Below are 18,857 nucleotides of genomic sequence, written 5' to 3'. Positions count from 1 at the left end.
ATGACTTTTGTAAGTATGCTTGCTCTACACTTACCTGCTATTATGTAAGCCCGCAAGGGCAGGGTCCTCTCCCCTCTGCATAAGTCTGTAATTGTTAGTTTGCTTACTGTAAGTGATATCTGTAACTTGTATGTAACCCCTTCTCATGTACAGCACCATGGAATCAATGGTGCTATATAAATAATAATAATAATAATTTTGCTCCCCTGTCCTGGCTTCAGTGCCAGCTCCCCCCTAATTTCTTCCTACAGCTAGCTGCTTCTGTTCTTCTGCATGTTAAGTTACCATAGTACCAAAGTAACACCTCCCAAAATCTGAGGCTAAAGTCATTGGCCTTTGAGGCTGGCTGAGATTGTAGCATGACAAATGCAGCTCTGCTACTTCAACTGAAAGTCACCTGAAATACTAAACTCTGCCACATTGCTTGGCTCTACTATATTGCTACAGAGTTTATCCTCACCTATTCACCTCTGTTACATCCCTACAGTAAGTCTCCTGACCTACCCAGCTCTGTTACATCACTTGGCTCTGGAATATTGCTGGTCAGTGCCATATATTGCGCCCTACCACATCGCCAAGTCTCAGCTGTGTCAATGATTTAACTTTGGTTCATCAGTCTCCCTTGGTTTAGCATCCAGCTTCCTTGTTGCCATCCATCCATTACAGCCTCCTTTGCTTATACCTGTTACAGCAACGCCATCTGCTCATGCTGCACACCAACTTTTACAATAAGCCGCCTCTCCAGGTGGCACATAATAGGTATTTGCTATAGGCAGTGAATGGAGGGGTGGTGGGGGGTTTGTGCATGATCGACCCCCACTCCATTCAATTGAGGCATTACAGAGCCCTGTTCCCAGGATCGAGTTATCACCAATACTGTAGACAAATTGTTAACTAGATAAAGCCTCTTTAATGAGTCAGCTAAGCTATATTACATGTACAGTTGGTGTAAAAGAGCCTGAGTGTTTGTTGGCGCACGATCACCACTGAACTTATGAAATTGTATAATTAGGTTTTTACTCAACTATATTCTCTCTGTAGCTAACTCTTCGTTTCCTGCGCTGCTTCGTTTCTTTCAGTGCCATCACTCGCCTTTTTTTACAAGTTTCCTTGTATGTGCAGCTTATAGTTTCCAGTATTTCTTTATGATTTTTTCTAATCTCTTTAGTTAAATTCTATGTTCTTATGAACATGTTTTCTTGCATTTCATTTTTATTGAACCAGTAAACTCTATTACAATATAGAAGTCAGATATTTACTGGCAAGGCAAGTCCAGCTAAAGCATTATGAGATCCAATTAAGTGAGCCTTGTTAGATTAACTGAAAATTTCATTTTAGTCTTCAATAGACGTCATAGCTTGTATTTTGAGAAATTTTAACGTGAGTAACCAGACAGATCCCTTTAATTAAGAGCATCCATTAGATGATCCGTGGAACTTTTTGAACCACGCCATATGCAAAAGACAGTGCCTCCGGGCCTTGGCCTGACTCCTTTCTGTACTATTCTGTGGCAGTTCTGGTGACTCTTTGCCACAGTCAGACCCCTTCACTTTTGTGTATCAAACGTTGAATTGGTGCCCTGAACCTGATTGACAATACTGATGTAAATAACGATATAAGTAATCATTGCCTTGCATAAACAAGATACAAGGATAAACATACAAAAACATAGAACAGGCATTGAAAGTTCCTTGAGATACAGTTGGAGGAATAGTTCACAAGATCATAGTTATAGGAAAGCTGGCTACACTTACCTGGATATAGAAGAAGAATCTCTCACCAGCTGACATTATGAACAAGTGCTAACAATATTAACATACAATAATTAGAACACCCAGCTACTTATATTATTTTTTGTAAACATAAAATAGTGATAATAGTAATAATAATAATGATACATTGTTGCTTTTTCTGTAGTGAAACGTATTCTATTCAATCAGTGGAATTGAACCTGCTAATCTCATAGTTCTATTTCTGCTGAAGAAAGGCCATATTCCTTTAAAATGACTACTTCTAATAAACTATAGGATTATAACATATAAATAGGATCACATGCTTTGCGTCTTGTGCTTTTGCTGTCTTTCTAATTTACTGTGCATATATTTTCGCATATGGAATCTGGGGCAGGAAGCATAGAGAAGAGAAGCAGTCACGTAACGCAGAACGTTAAATTACAGCTGCTCATGTGAAATTATCAAGATCTATTGATGCATCCCAAAAGCAATGAAGAAGTTGCTGCTGCCAGCATTTTGGATTGTTGGATACCCTCTATAGATTGCTTTAGAAACAAGGCAAGGTAACAGAAGTGCCTTGACTAATTCTTCTTAAAGAAGCAAAGTCATTTAAAGGGAACCTATCACCCCGTTTTTTTCGGTATGAGATAAAAATACTGTTAAATAGGGCCTGAGCTGTGCATTACAATAGTGTAGTTTGTGGACCCCGATTCCCCACCTATGCTGCCGAAATACGTTACCAAAGTAGTCATTTTCGCCTGTCAATCAGGCTGGTCAGGTCGGATGGGCGTGGCTTCTTCCCCCAGATATTGCGTAGTTTTCCGTTGGTGGCGTAGTGGTGTGCGCATGTCCAACGTCCCCAATCCTGCACGGGGGGGGTGAAAATAGCAGCGATGTCCGTTATTCCATTGGTGGTCGGTGGGCGCGGCCATCTTCCTTTGGCCGCGCGTGCGCAGATGGAGATCGCGGCGGCCATTTTCCTGAAGCCGCGGCCAGCAGAGCGCCGCTTCTGCGCACGCGCGGCCAAAGGAAGATGGCCGCGCCCACCAACCACCAATGGAATAACGGACATCGCTGCTATTTTCACCCCCCCGTGCAGGATTGGGGACGTTGGACATGCGCACACCACTACGCCACCAACGGAAAACTACGCAATATCTGGGGGAAGAAGCCACGCCCATCCGACCTGACCAGCCTGATTGACAGGCGAAAATGACTACTTTGGTAACGTATTTCGGCAGCATAGGTGGGGAATCGGGGTCCACAAACTACACTATTGTAATGCACAGCTCAGGCCATATTTAACAGTATTTTTATCTCATACCGAAAAAAACGGGGTGATAGGTTCCCTTTAAGCTCTGTTTCTGGAGCCATTAAGTACAAAGCATGAGTATTTATTGGCTCTTTGATGCTGATTATCTATTTTCTTGAGTAAATTCTTATAGTAAATCAACTATTCACATAGTGGCAGTTTCACTCAGGAGCAAAACATTATTATTTCCCACGATGCAAATTAGTTTCCAGAAAAAACTGAAAGACAGATGAAAATTATCAAATGAAAGGACCTGGGCATCTGTATAATTATTGAAATGTCTGACAGTTTGATTCAGAGCAAAGCACGTGTTGTAAGTCCGTGATGCCCCAATTGTGTAGACTGTGTCTCCATTTTGTGGCACTCATATGCTGGTATATGACATCAAGAATGGACAGGACCTACTGCAGGTACAGAATTTTTTCGATGTGTTTCAGGAATCTGTGTTCTGTAAATCAGTTGAGACTTAAAATATTGATCTTCCCATTCATCTTTTACACATTAGATGTCCTCATTACTTTATTGGAACTGGACAACTTCCAAAATAGATTGTAAATCGTATGCTTATGTCTTACACTGTGTACAAGCCCAGAAAACATTGATGCATAGTTGCCAACTTCCTAATATTCAGGGTTAAGATTCTTAAAGAGTAACAGTCATTTTAATTCTTATTTCATAAATCATTAGTAAACATTAAAATAAGCAACTTTGTAATATATGTTATCCTAGGAATCTGCTTCCTTCTCCCCCTAGGCTGATCTTTCACTCTCAATTCAGGAGCAAATTCTTTTTTCAGGGAATACAGAGACGTTCATTTTTCTGAGATAGGAGATGACAGTCAGTGCAAATAAGATTATGTGGAGATGGGAGGGTGTAGGAGGAGCTGAGGCAGAAACAGACATTCAGCTGCAAGTTCATTTGAAATGACTTACACTTTCAATCTGTGATACAAAATTAAAGCGCAACTGTTGTTTTAGAAGAACTTGCAGCAAAATATCTGTGACTATGTAAAATATCCACCTGAAGAAGATGGCGCACGCCGTTGAAACACGTTTTACCCTAACTGGTGTCTGTGTTCTCCTTCTGTGCTCCTGAGACCGGCTATTCTGTTCCTTTTGTATGTGACTACCTCTAGCTCTTCTCTCTTGGGTGGAGTGTGGGTGGGACTATGTGTGTGTGCAGAGAAGATGTGCGTGCCTGTGTGTATGGGTGTTTGTGTGTGTGTCTGTGTTTGTGCGGGGCTGTGGGTGTGTGTGCAGGGCTGTGTGTGTGTGCAGGTCTGTGTGTAGGCAGGCATCGTCCGATGGGACTTCTAGTCCCATCCGGCTATGCCTGCTACAGTGACAGCTAGCCGGATGATGGGACAGTAGTAGTCCCATCATCCGACTAAAGTGTAGCAAAAAAAACCCACATGAACATATACAGTTCATAAAACACACAGTACATACTCACCATACACCTAGTCCCCAACTCCCTCGATCACCTGTAAAAAACTAAAAATAATAAACCAACAGTATACTCCCTGGTCCGATGCAGTCCACTTAATAAGAGTGTCCCACGACAATCTCCCGTGGAGAGCTGTCACAGCGGCAGATGTGACTGCTCTCCAGGGGCTTCAGTGATACAATGACGGCAGGTAATCCTCTGCACTGTATCCCTCCACCGAGTTCAGCAGAGTTCATACTGTCAATTGCGGCACCACTACATGGGAAAATTCTCACGCAGCAGTGCCGTAAAGTGAGAGCCTGAAGTCATTGAACCCTCAGTGATGACATTGCAAGAGCCATTGTCTTCTGTCAGTGTGTCACTGAAGGCCTATAGAGCAGTCACATTTCCTGATATGACTGCTATATAGGGGAGATAGTCGTGGGACAGTCGTTATTAAATGGATTGCATCGGACCAGGAGTATTTGTGTTGGTTTATTATTTTTTCTTTTTTTACAGGAGATAGAGGGCGTCGCAGGAATTAGGCGTAACAATAAAGATGGGAAAAATGTGTTTAGTGTTTTATTACATTAAAATACTTTTTTCTGGCTGTGTATTTAAACCTTTAACATGTATAGGATTAGTTATGGATAGGTGTCTTATTGACACCTCTCCATTACTAAGCCGGCTTGATGTCACCTTACAATACAAAGATGACATTAACCCCCTATTACCCCATATGCCACTGCTACAGGGCAGTGGGAAGAGAGAGGCTAAGTGCCGGAATTTACATATCTTAGAGATGCGCCATTTCTGGAGCAGCTGTGTGCTGTTTTTTTTAGCTGGGGGGCAATATCCAGGGTCCCTTCCTAGGCTATGAATATCAGCACGCAGCTGTCTGCATAGCCTTTTCTGGCTATTAATTATAGGAAGACCCCCACTTCGTTTTTTGGGGGGTCTCCCTATTTTAGTAGCCAGTAAACTCTAAATATACAGCTGCGGGCTGATATTCATAGCCTGGGAAGATCCATGGGTATTAATCCCTTCCTAGGCTATAAACATTGGCCTCCAGTCGCTGGTTTTCCCTCTCTGGCGCAGAAAATTACGCTGGAGCCCACGCCATTTTTTTTTTCAATTTTCTTTTAAATTAAACATTGTGTTTAAGGCTGGGGTCACACTTGCAAGAAACTCACACGAGTCTCTCGCATCAGTAGACGGCACTGCTGCCTGCACTCGGGACCGAAGTGTGCAGCTGCATGTATTTCTATGCAGCTGAACGCTCCGATCCCGAGTGCCGGCGGCAGTGTCGGGTACTGTGGTGCGAGTTTCTCGCAAGTGTGACCCCGGCCTAACGCAGATTTTGTGTGTGTCTTTATTTAACTCTTTATGTACCATTTTATGCTTATTACTAAACATTGGGCTTGGTATTTTCTATCTATCTATCTATCTATCTATCTATCTATCTATCTATCTATCTATAGATATATCTATCCGATCTATCTATCTATCTATCTATCTATCTATCTATCTATCTATCTATCTATCTATCTATAGATATATCTATCCGATATATCTATCTATCTATCTATCTATCTATCTATCTATCCGATCGATCTATCTATCTATCTATCTATCTATCTATCTATCTATCTATCTATCTATCTATCTATCTATCTATCTATCTATCTATCTATCGTAAAAAAGGAACAGCACAATAGTTCACAGCGGGTGCCAGGCAAACAGGCAAACAGTCTAATACTTGCCAAACTAAACAAAATAAAAAAAATGAAGGCAGCACTCCAATTGCTTCAGGTGGAAAAAAGTGAATAAACTTTATTCTGCCCCACTCATCCTGGGCTCCTGGGAATTTTGGATCAGCACTGCATCATTGTTTTACATGTAGACCTTTAAACTATGTGCCTTCCTTGACCATGATGCGTTACTTCTTGTTCAAGGCCATAATTGCACCTAAAGAGAATGTCCATTTTTTTTGCAACTTGACATTTTTAGGCTCCGCTCTGATTACTGTAAGTTCATAATATGCAGAATCTTCATGCGTCCAGAGCTCTTTTCATCTATCACAGAGTTCCAAATGCAAATTGCTATTCATATAGTATAACCCAGAGCAATCCAATAAGCGAGCAGAAATGCCCAAGGAAACTCATATTTTCCACTGCTTCTCTGTAACCTTCAACAGACACCACTGTTGGATGAAGGTTACAAAGGCTGCAGTTACTATAGTAAAGGCATTTTTTTTAAAAATCCAAAATATTTAATTGTATGTACAAAGAAAAGAAAATAGAATAAGCATTTGTAACTACTCTTTTACTTAAAGAGTAACCATCAGTTTAATTTTTATTTCATAAATCAATAGTACACATGAAAATAAGCAACTTTGTAACGTATCTGATCTTAAATCTGCCTCTCTCTTTTATATGACTGGTCATCCATTTTCAAAAAATTCTGAATTCATGGGTTAAATCTGTATTCAGTAAAGACAGATTCTTCCATTACTGATATATTAGATGACAGTTGGTGTTTATGAGATTTTATGTAGAAAGGAGTGAGCACCCAGTGCTCCTCCTTCTACATGGAATCTCATCAGCACCAACTGCCATCTTGTAAAGGACTGACCTGGGTTGGAGTAGTGGTATTGCAAACACTAGGGGCAGCAGCAGCAGGTAGCATAGTCAGAAATAGCCAAGGAGTCAGTACACAGGAGCAGCAATGTAGTTTAAAGGAGCAGCATGTAGTGTAGTCCGGGATATCCAAGGAGTTGGTACACGGAAGCAGCAGTATAATCTTAGAATATAGGAGCAAGTGAAAGGAAGCTTGACTAGAGGCTTTGTAGCTCAATAATCTTGCAAGGGAGGGAGTGTAATGCCAGGTTTAAATAAGGTGTTCAATCACAATGGAGCTGCCGCCAGATGCACAAGAGCTGCTGGGTTCAAGTCCTGACAAATCTCTTCCTTCAGTAATGTAAAAATCTTTTTTTTTTTTCTTTCTGGACAGATTTTACCCTTGAATTGTAAATGTTGAAAAAGGATGACCTGTAATGTAGGAAACAGAAGCAGATGTCTCTGATAAGCTATATTGCAAAGTTTCTTATTTTAATGTGCAATATTGATTTATGAAATAAAAGTTAAAATGACAGTTGCTCTTTAAACCCTTTCCAACATGTGCCATATATGTACGGCGCTGCAGGTGCTGCGTTCCCACAAACCACTGTACATACAGTATACTTCTCGATCGCGCGGGCTCACGCTGAGCGCCTCTGCAACCGAGTGCAAATGTCAACTCTATATGAGAGCTGGCACCCTGCAGTAATGCCCATAATCAGTGCTAGCACCAATCCCAGACGTTTAACCCCTCTGATGCCGCTGTCAATAGTGACAGCGACATCGAGGAGCATCACAGAGGTAGTGAGCTCCCTGTCTGCTCCCATCGGCACAAAGCGATAACAGAAGCAGAGGCATTGAAGAGTATCAGATCAGTGATCTGTCAGTGTAAATGATGTCCCATAGTGGGACAATGTAAAAAAGTAAAATAAGTTATTAAAAATTGTAGAAATTATAATAAATAAAGCACAAAAAAATGAGAAAAAAATATCAATCCACTAAATACAGTTATTTATGTAAAAAAAAGTACATATATTTGGTATTGCTGCATCTGGATCCATCCTATAAAACTGTCCCACTAGTTAACCAGTTCAGTGAACACACTAAAAAAGAGGTAAATAAACTATGCTTTATCATCTATCGCTGAACTAAAAGTGCAATAAAATGCGATAAAAAACTAATGTAAATTTGTATAAAAGCTTCAACATAAAAAGCAAGTCCCCACTCAAGTCTGTCACCTGTTGATGGAAATATAGAGGGCTTCCACATTACTGGTAGTACAAAGGTTCTGGAAAATGGCTCCTCGACCCCCAAAAGAATTTCAGCAAATTCTGTGCTTCCAAATCCAAATGCCCATCTCCCTTCTGAGTCCCACTGTGTCTAAACCACATTTAGTGTCCTCACAATTGACATTTCTGGAGCAATGATAGCCTGCCTAATTTACAGGTGCGTGTCTCCAGAAGCGTGAGCTGGACACCACAACGTACTGGTCACTAGAACGTACTGGGCACTACAATGCAGTTTGCAAGTTTTACTCGGCAATATCCACTACTGCTTATTTCTAGAAAACACCAATGGAGTCAAAATCGTCAATACATCTGCAGATAAACTCCCAAAGGGGTTACATTTGCAAAATGGGGTCTCTTGAGGGGGGATTCTGCTTTACTGGCACTTAGGGGCTCTGTATATGGAGTCCACAAACTATTCTAGGAAAATCTGAGCTCCAGGAGGAAAATAGCACTCTGCCCCTCACTAGTCTTGCCGTGAGGCTAAGCAGTACTGTACAGCCACATATGGGGTATTTCTACATTCATAAGAAATTGTAAAACAAGTTTTAGTGCCATTTTACCCATTTCCCAGTATGAAATTGTAAAATCTGGAGCTAGCACAAAATCTTGGTGGTAAAAATGTAATTATTTTTTCTTCACTGCCCAATGGTATAAAATTCTGTGACATACTTGTGTCAATATTTTACCTCTAGATGAATTACTTGAAAGTGTAGTTTGTAAAATGGGGAATCTGCTGGTCTGGCACCTAATGGGCTCTACCAATGTGACATGGCACCCTAAACCATTCAGCAAAATCTGAACTCTAATATGGCGCTTCTTCCCTTCTGAGCTTTGCACTGTGCCTCAAAAGTAGTTTTCACCCACATATGGAGTGTACTCAGGATAAATTGCACAACAAATTTTGGGGTCCATTTTCTTATGTTATCCTTTTGAATTTGCAAAATGTGGGGGTAAAAAACATTTTGGTCTAGTTTCCAAAATGAGGTCACTTGTGGGGGTTTCCACTGTTTAGGTACTTCAAGGGCTTTACAAACACGACATGGCATCTGCTAAATATTCCAGGAAATGTTGCATTCAAAAAGTCAAATGGCGCTCCTTTCCTTCCAAGTCCTGCTGTGCGCCAAAACAGTAGTTTTCTTCCACATATTGGGTATCACCATACTCATTTGAATTTCTCCTGGTACCCTTATGAAAATGCAAAATTTGGGGCTAAAAAACTTTTTTGTGTGAAAAATGTGATTTTTTTTCACCACTGAAAGTTATAAACTTCTGTGAAACACCTGGTCGTTCAATGTGCTCACCAAACATCTAGATAAGTTCCCTGAGGGATCTAGTTTCCAAAATGATGTCACTTGTGGGGGCTTCCACTGTTTTGGCACATCAAATGCGACATGGCGTCTGCGAATTATGCCACAAAATGTTACACTCAAAAAGTCAAATGGCACTCCTTTCCTTCCGAGCCCTGCCATGCGCACAAACGGTGGTTTTCCCCCACATATGGGGAATCAGTGTGCTCAGGAGAAATTGCACAACAAATTTTGGTGTCCATTTTCTGCTTTTACCCTTGTGAAAGTAAACAAAATTGGGTCTAAAGTTAAGTTAAGATCTAACTTAAATGTTTGTTTTTTCCTTCCACATTCTATTAAGTCCTGTGAAGCACCTGAAGGATTAATAAACTTCTTGAATGTGGTTTTGATCACCTAGAGGGGTGTCGTTTTTAGAATGGTGTCAATGGATATTTTCTGTATAGGCCCCTCAAAGTCACTTCAAATGTGATGTGTTCCCTAAAAAAATGGTCATGTAAATTTTGTTGGAAAAATGAGAAATCTGTGATCAACTTTTAACCCTGTTAACCCCTTTCTGACATTGGACGTAATAATACGCCCACGTCGGACTCCCTCCCTTTGATGTGGGCTCCGGCGCTGAGCCCACATCTTTCCTGGCACATGTCAGTTGTTTTGAACAGCTGACATGTCCTTTTAACAGCCACCCGCGGCTGTTAACCCGTTAAATGCCACTGTCAGCCTCTAACATTGGCATTTATTTTGCTCTTCTGGGAAGCATGCCGGAAAACCCGCCCATCGGTGACCCGCGATCACGTGACGGGTCACTGATGGGCAGGTTGGCATAACAACCAGAGGTCTCCAGCAGACCTCTATGCTTGTCATAGCCATATTGCCGTGAGTGCCGCCCGGTAGTCGGCGCTCATAGCAAGTAAGCATTTCTGCTACATACAGGCGATCTCCTCATCGCCTGTGTGTTGCAGAGCCGATCGGACAACTGCAGCGTCTTGTCTCCCATGGATACTATTGAAGCATGCAAAAAGTAAAAAATATTAAAGTAAGAAAAAAAATATAAAAGATCAAATCACCATCCCTTCGCCCCAATCAAAATAAAACAATAAAATAATCAAACATACACATATTTGGTACTGCTGCATTCAGAATCACCCGATCTATCAATATAAAAAAATAATTAACCTAATCGCTAAATGGCGTAACGAGAAAAAAAACCAAAAGGCCAGAATTAAATTTTATATTTCTTACATTTTTTATAAAATGCAATTATGGGCGATCAAAATATCGTGTCTGCACCAAAATAGTATTAATAAAAACTTAATCTTGTCGCACAAAAATTAAGCCCTCACCCAGCCCCAAATCGCAAGCTCCATTTTATTTTATTTGTAACCAAAGTTTGGATTTTTTTCACCACTTAAAAAGGAACCTAGACATGCTTGGTGTCTATAAACTCGTAATGACCTGGGGAATCATAATGGCAGGTCAGTTTTATCATTTAGTGAACATGGTAAAAAAAACTGTGAAATTGCACTTTTTTTTCAATTTCTATACACTTAGAATTTTTTTTCCCATTTTCCAGTACACGATATATTAAAACCAATGGTGTCGTTCAAAAGTACAACTTGTGCCACAAAAAACAAGCCCTCACATGGCCATTTTGACTGGAAAATAAAAAAGGTATAGCAAAAAATGAAAACGGAAAAGCGGAAAGTGGTCCGGGGGATAAGGGGTTAACTTCCTAACAAAAAAAATTCAAAAATTGTGCTGATGTAAAGTATGCATGTGGGAAATGTTATTTATTAACTATTTTGTGTGACATGTCTCTCTTATTTAGGGCATAAAAATTAAAAGTTTGAAAATGGCTAAATTTTCTAAATTTTCCTATTTTTTTTCTCCACAAATAAACGCAAGTCATAGCAAAGAAATGTTAACACTATCATGATGGGCAATTAAATGGATAAGTGCATCCTGTATTATTTATGTGACCACTACCAATCTATGGATTCATGGTTTTCCTGCAATATTGTTTTTTGGTATATGACTAGGGTGCATTCATGGCATAAAATGGCAATTATGTGTTAGTCCAGCCTATAACATTGCTTACTGTTGCACCTTGGCTAAAAGACTGGGGAATATATTTATTGTTTCTGCGCTGGAGCATCCTTGTGTCTTTTGGTTTCCATGTATGCTCGTCATGATTGATAAACCTTCTTCTTAATAATTGTGGCAATGTCTGAATTAGAACTAATCCAACAGAATATGACATCATATATGAGCACGGTAATATAGAGGAATATTTTTACCTCTCTTATAGCCGCACCCTATTCAGAAAATCAGGATTAATACAAATAAATTTCCTGAAACAATTGGGGATATTAAACTAATGAGAATATACCCATACAGGTTTTTATTGACTCAAGCACTTTAAGCACATTGGCACTTTAGATTTACTGATGTTGGTGAAGGTGTTTCTTTGTTAGTCCCCCTTAGGGTCTTTAGGGAGAGCCGTCGTTGAGTGGGGGCGCCATGTCGAACTTAGGCCGGCGTCACACTGGCGAGTTTTACGGACGTATGAGCGCAGAAAATACACCCGTAAAATACGCATAACACACAGCCCAATGATTCTCTATGGCCCAGCTCCTATCAGCTGTATTTTACGGATCCGTATTATACGGTCTTCTACGGCCGTACAAAATCGCAGCATGCTGCGTTTGTCACCGTATTGCGCAAAAAAATCGCTAATGAAAGTCTATGGGGGCGAGAAAAATACGGATTACACACGGACCAGCAGTGTGACTTGCGAGAAATACACAGCAGTGTTCTATAGAAAAGCCGGTAATTCAATTGCCGGCTTTTCATTTCTCCTTCACAAACCCGACAGGATATGAGACATGGTTTACATACAGTAAACCATCTTATATCCCTTTTTTTTTGCATATTCCACAATACTAATGTTAGTAGTGTGTATGTGCAAAATTTGGGCACTGTAGCTTGTAAAATAAAGGGTTAAATTGCGGGAAAAAATTGGCGTGGGCTCCCGCGCAATTTTCTCCGCCAGAGTGGGAAAGCCAGTGACTGAGGGCAGATATTAATAGCCTAGAGAGGGTCCATGGTTATTGGCCCCCCTGGCTAAAACATCTGCCCCCAGCCACCCCAGAAAAGGCACATCTGGAAGAAGTGCCTATTCTGGCACTTGGCCTCTCTCTTCCCATTCCATTCCATTAAGCCAGATTAATAATGGAGAGGCGTCAATTATGACACCTATCCATTATTAATCCAATAGTACGAAATGGTTAATAAAGCACACACACATTATTTACAAGTATTTTAATGAAATAAAAATTCTGCTGACAGGACATAGAGACCCTGTGTAAAAAAAAAATTTTTCGAGTATTTATATGCATTTTTCGCTTTGTCTTTTATATAGAGGATAATTATCTATTGGTGTACCTCTATTTGGCTAATAAATAATTCAGGTCTCCCTTATATTTTTATTTTTTATACCCAGCTGAGGGAAAGCAGACAGCTGGGGGCTGGTTGTTGTTATTCTGGGCCATTATTCTCAGTCTTTTAATATCAGCTCACAGCTGTCTGCATAGCCTTTACTCGTTATTAATAAAGGGGGGACCCCCAAAAAAATAACATGGATTCCATTTTGTTTTCAGTAACCAGCAAAAGCGAAGCGGACATCTGCAGGCTCATGTTAATAGGCTGGGAAGGGGCCATGGATTTTGCCCCTTTCCCAGGATAATAACACCAACCCTCAGCCGTCCCAGAAATGGCAATTCCATTAAATGCGCCAATTCTGATGCTTAACCTTGTCTCTTCCCGCTTGCCTTAGTGTGTTGGCAAGCGGGGTAATGGTTTGGGGGTTGATGTCAGCTATGTAATGTCCACTGGCATCAATCCCAGGGGTTAGTAATGGAGATGAGTCTGTAAGACACACCCATTACGAACCCCGTAGTCAAATATAATAAACACATACACAGAGACAAGTCCTTTAATTGTACAAGATACTCCCCAACCCTCTTTTATCCATCTATTACCTTTAAAAAAAAATCCAAAGGGGTTCGCCTTAAATCCATTCCATCTCCCACGCCGATCCCTGACTCTGAATCCTGATGTAAATGAAGAGAATTGGACTGCTGACTTAAAAAAAAAAATAAACATACGGTAATATTATTAGTTCAATTATAAGTAACATAAACGTATTAGGCTACTTTCACACTAGCGTCGTGCACTGCACGTCGCTATGGCTGGATGTCCTCATATGAACTCGAGCGTGGGAACTTTTACCAGGCTCCAGTTCATGAGGACATCCAGCAGAGGGCGCCTCACCGCAACTCAAGGTAACTACAGGTCATTCCCCTGCAATCCATTCATTCCCGGGGGTTTTACAGCCACGAGCACTGCTTTAGCACAGCTCCTGGCTGTAAAATGATTTAACCCCTTCAGATGGATTTACTTTGTGGGACTTGACCTGAGCGTCGGAAGGTATGAGATATTGTTGAGTTTTTATTTTTCCTTTGTTACAGGATGAGGGTCATCAGGTGGATTACCAGTATAATAAAATATTAAAACAACCTGTGTCTTTATTTCATTAAAATTCTTGTAAAAAATGTGTGTGTGTTTTATTAACCATTTCGTACTATTGGATTAATAATGGATAGGTGTCATAATTGACGCCTCTCCATTATTAATCTGGCTTAATGTCACCTTACAATAGCAAGGTGACATTAACCCTTCATTACCCCATATCCCACCGCTACACGGGAGTGGGAAGAGAGTGACCAAGTGCCAGAATAGGCGCATCTTCCAGATGTGCCTTTTCTGGGGTGGCTGGGGGCAGATGTTTGTAGCCAGGGGGGCCAATAACCATGGACCCTCTCTAGGCTATTAATATCTACCCTCAGTCACTGGCTTTACCACTCTGGTGGAGAAAATTGCGCGGGAGCCCACGCCAATTTTTTCCGCGATTTAACCCTTTATTTTACAAGCTAGAGTGCCCACATTTTGCACATACACACTACTAACATTAGTAGTGTGGAATATGCAAAAAAAAGGGATATGAGATGGTTTACTGTATGTAAACCATGTCTCATATCATGTCGGGTTTGGGAAGGAGAGGTGAAAAGCCGGCAATTGAATTACCGGCTTTTCACATATCTCGCGCTGAATTAAATATAAATACAGAATATATATATATATGTGTGTCTCAATGACATATATATATACAGTATACATACTGTATATATGTTTTCACGAACATTTGAGCACATAAATCCATTAGATGTCGGTTTTGCAAGCCTGCGAGAAAATATTGCAGTACGGATGCCATACGGATTACATACGGAGGATGCCATGCGCAAAATACGCTGACACACCCTGCCTACCGATGACATACGGATCACTATTTTTGGAACATTCCTGCGTATTACGGCCGTAAAATACGGACCGTATTTTCATACGCTGAGTGTGACGCCGGCCTTAGGGTGCCAACCTCCGCGGTAAGGTAGGGTGAGGAAGGGAAAGGTCACCCCCTCACCAGTTTATCTCTATCCTTTTTATTGTTAAGATTATATTGTTAAGATTAACAAATTGTCTCCTGACCCTTATATGAGGGTAATTTTACCTAGTTTATTAAAGGTTATATTTTAGGGGTATTTTTTGCTCTTTTGGTGGTATACTATCATGAAGTACAATATGTCATGATAAAACCGTCTCAGAATCAGCAGGATCCGTAGAAGCATTCTAGAGTTATTACCTCATAAAGTGACAGTGGTCAGATTTTTAAAAATGAGGCCCGGTCATTAACCTACAAAATGGCTCGGGCCTTTTGGGGGGGATAAAGTAAATTAACCATTGGTTGCCTTGGGTGCAGCACTTTTTCCTTTCCATAGCTATGGGAACAATTCATATATTTATCTCAGGTATATTACCTTTACAAAAATTATTGCCTAGCATGAGCTTCCTCTCTTACACATCTACAGAGAACAGAAAGATGAATCTATTTTCTCCTAGAGGTACGGTTTAGTAATATATTCCCTGTCCCAGTTCCCCTCTGCTGACGTTGATCCCTTTTCTTCTTTAACAAACCGCCTTCTCATCCAATCTTAGCTATCAGTCAAGAGATTTATTTATCATATCAAGGCTGCAGAACTACGGGTCCTACAAGGTCTCTGATATCAGCACAATTGAAAGGTGCTCTTACTTTCTTTTATTGATTCGGAGGAAACTGTGCCTGTGATGACAGAAACAAAGATTCCCAGATTAGTCTTTTGTCTGGTTTCTTCTTGAGAAGTCTGTGCATCTGCTGGTCTCGGGCCAGTAAATCTATTTGAATGCAAGGTCACCCAGGGTGTGGATTGTTGTTATTATTGGAGGGCCCAATTTTTTCCAGCTGCTGCATAAAACACCAATGACAACATGACAGTGCCTAGCAGACCGATATTGAGCGCGCCGATTGACTTCTGCTTTTCAAGCCGAGCTGAATCTAAATTTAGTTTTTCCGCATTTCCCTCCCTTCTCATTTTCTCTTACATAGCACAGTAACATTTGATTAAATTGCTTTGTCTGACTTATGACTAGGAGATGAGAAGCAAGCCGTTTTGTGGCATGCATTGCGTATGGTGCTTTACTTAATTTGTCTTGTGAACTTCACCAAGATTCCCGGTTTATACTTTACTTTTTAATCTCATCTATACTATAGAAAATGGCATCTGAAGATCATACCTCGTTATAGTCATCCAGATAGCATGGAAAGTGTAACAAGGTCAGGTATTGCAACTTACTTAAGTTCCGCCCCAATTGGAAAATATTTTCTATGACAGACCACTCAAACTCCAGTGCCCAGGTATGACTGCTAGATCTGTGCTTACTATCATTCATCAAGTCATTTTTATTGAATTTTTCAAAACATTTTAACTTTAAAACCGTTAAATTAAATATACGTAAGGTAGAACAGGGGAATAACTGGGTAAAGGGAAGTTGAGGGAAAGGGAGTAAGAGGGGGAAAGATAAGCAATCTATACTATCCTTACATAATACTCATATAGTACTAATCTCGGAAGAAGAACACATTTGCTACTAGATTCTTGATTCTTGAATTGTCTATGCACATTTGTTGGTGAAGTTGAATCCCTGCGGTAAAATTGATATATTGTCCTCCTGGCTGGCGCTATGTAAAATATATATACACATGGTCCAATTGTTTAGGTTTAATTAGCAGTATAAATTAATATCCAGAAATATTTAGTCAACTACCTTATTTTCACAATTTAGCTTCTATACAATAGAACAATGGGATTGAGTGAAACAAATCAGTTAAGATGTGATTGTTGTTATCGGCTGACCTGGTGAATTGGATTTCTCTTAGGCAGGGGTCTCAAATAAGCAGTCCACAGCCAGGGGTGGGCTGGGCCGGTGGCAGACTGGCAGCTATAAGCCAGGTCGACATTATGTCTTTAAACAGGGACGTATCTCGAATGGGAGGGCAGGTGTGTATTTGCTCTGGGTGTAGCAGGGGGGTGCCATCTGGCCACTTTATGTGTCAGTCCAAGGTGTCTCCCAGGCAGCTGTATTCTGCCACCCTCCAGATTGGGATTTGTGAATTCTCTGAGCCGGCTGTCAAACTAACAGCTGGCTCAAAGAAGTTGTAACATGCCGTCTCGCATCATTCAATTGTACTCGATTATTTCAAGCGCTACTAGAATTGAAGTCCTGAACCATGGCATTCTGGGTCAGGACAATGTCAGTAGCATGATCAGGTCATCTGCTCAGGCTGCTAAAGCTACTCTCCTTTGCCGTATAGGCAGTGAACATCAGTACGGTAAGCGCTCCACTGGAGCTGAAAAAACAAAGATTTGTTATAATGGGGAATACCTTTGACTGGACAGTTGAGGGAGGAGTTTAAGGAGACAGTATGGGGAGAGGAAGATGGATTGCATTAAGTCTCTGTCCCCTGATGACACCAGATCTCTGGTGAAACATGTTGTGGAACCTTTAGGTTTTACTAGCTTCAGTCAGTCTGTGTTATTGTCAACAATATTAGAGAGCGGTTGGTAGCGGCCACACCAAGCTAATATTTATTAAAATTCACTAATGTGGGATATAGGGAACTACTATTTTGTAAATGGTTAAAAATTAACTTTTAATGAACTGTCTTTAGTTAGGGATCAGTTTGTAACAACTCTTCTGGCATCACGGCATGGCCTCGCATCTCTCACACTATCTTACCCACTGCTCCAGGTCATGATGTGGTTTCTGTTTCATGCCAGCTCCATGTTCTGTGTCTCTGCTCTCTGCATGCTTCATGGCTGTGTGTATAGGGGGGCGGCGCCTGAACTCTCTGGTTCTTATAGGAATCAGGTGCATCTGTCTAATCTGTTCCTGACCAATTACCAGGAGGCCTCCAGTATATAGTGCAGCTCCACCCAGTGGTCTGGGCCTGTGCAATGTGTTAGCTCAGTTAGTGTTTAGCTTCTGAGTTTGCCAGGCCTTGCTCTGTGTTACTCCCTCTCTCGAGGCTTTTCTCTGTGCTATTGCCTTGGTCTTGTTGTCCGCCCTCCAGGAGGCAGAATATCCTGGTCCCTGTGTCTTTGTCCTTGTTTCTTATCTTGTTCCATTTCTTTGTCTGAACTTAGTCTTATCTCGGTCTCCTTGTCTGTGGCTTCCTTCCCTGCTGTATCTTTCCTCGTGTTCTCAGTCTGCTTACACTCCGCACTCTTGCGGCTCTGCCTGCTCTGTACCTTTGTGGCTTTACCTCTGCTCCGCACTCCTGCGGTTCTGCTCCTCTCTACTCTGCTTAGCTTTTGTTGCTACACTTTCTCTTGCTGCTCTACCATTCCTATCCGCAGCCTTGCGGTTCTCTTCCTGTGTGAACAGGTCCCAACCTGTTCCTTCATTCTCCTTTCCTTCTGGCTTGTTTCCGTACCTACATCTCCTGTGTGAACAGGTCCCAACCTGTTCCTTCATACCTCATTCCTTTCTGCTTGTTTCCTTTCCTGCACCTCTTGTGTGAACAGGTTCCTACCTGTTCCTTCATATCCGTTCCTGCACCTCCTGTGTGAATAGGTCACTACCTGTTCCTTCATAAACCACATCAACCAGTCCTGTGTTCTCTGCCGTGCCTTCTAATCCAGTGTTCCTGCCATTCCTGCCGTTCCTGCCAGTCCTGCCATTCC

The 18,857-nt window shown here is 41.1% G+C and overlaps 1 protein-coding gene across 4 annotated transcripts in view; it reads left to right on the top strand.

Moving 5' to 3' along the window:
- Positions 1–18,857, top strand: part of LOC143815513 (uncharacterized) — a 781,879-nt gene that overhangs the window by 501,184 nt on the left and 261,838 nt on the right. The window lies entirely within an intron of this gene.

The sequence above is a fragment of the Ranitomeya variabilis genome, chromosome 3, assembly GCF_051348905.1.
Source record: "Ranitomeya variabilis isolate aRanVar5 chromosome 3, aRanVar5.hap1, whole genome shotgun sequence".
Lineage (NCBI taxonomy): Eukaryota > Metazoa > Chordata > Amphibia > Anura > Dendrobatidae > Ranitomeya > Ranitomeya variabilis.
Note: the sequence above shows the minus strand (reverse complement) of the source record. Positions and strands in the feature narration are given on the sequence as shown.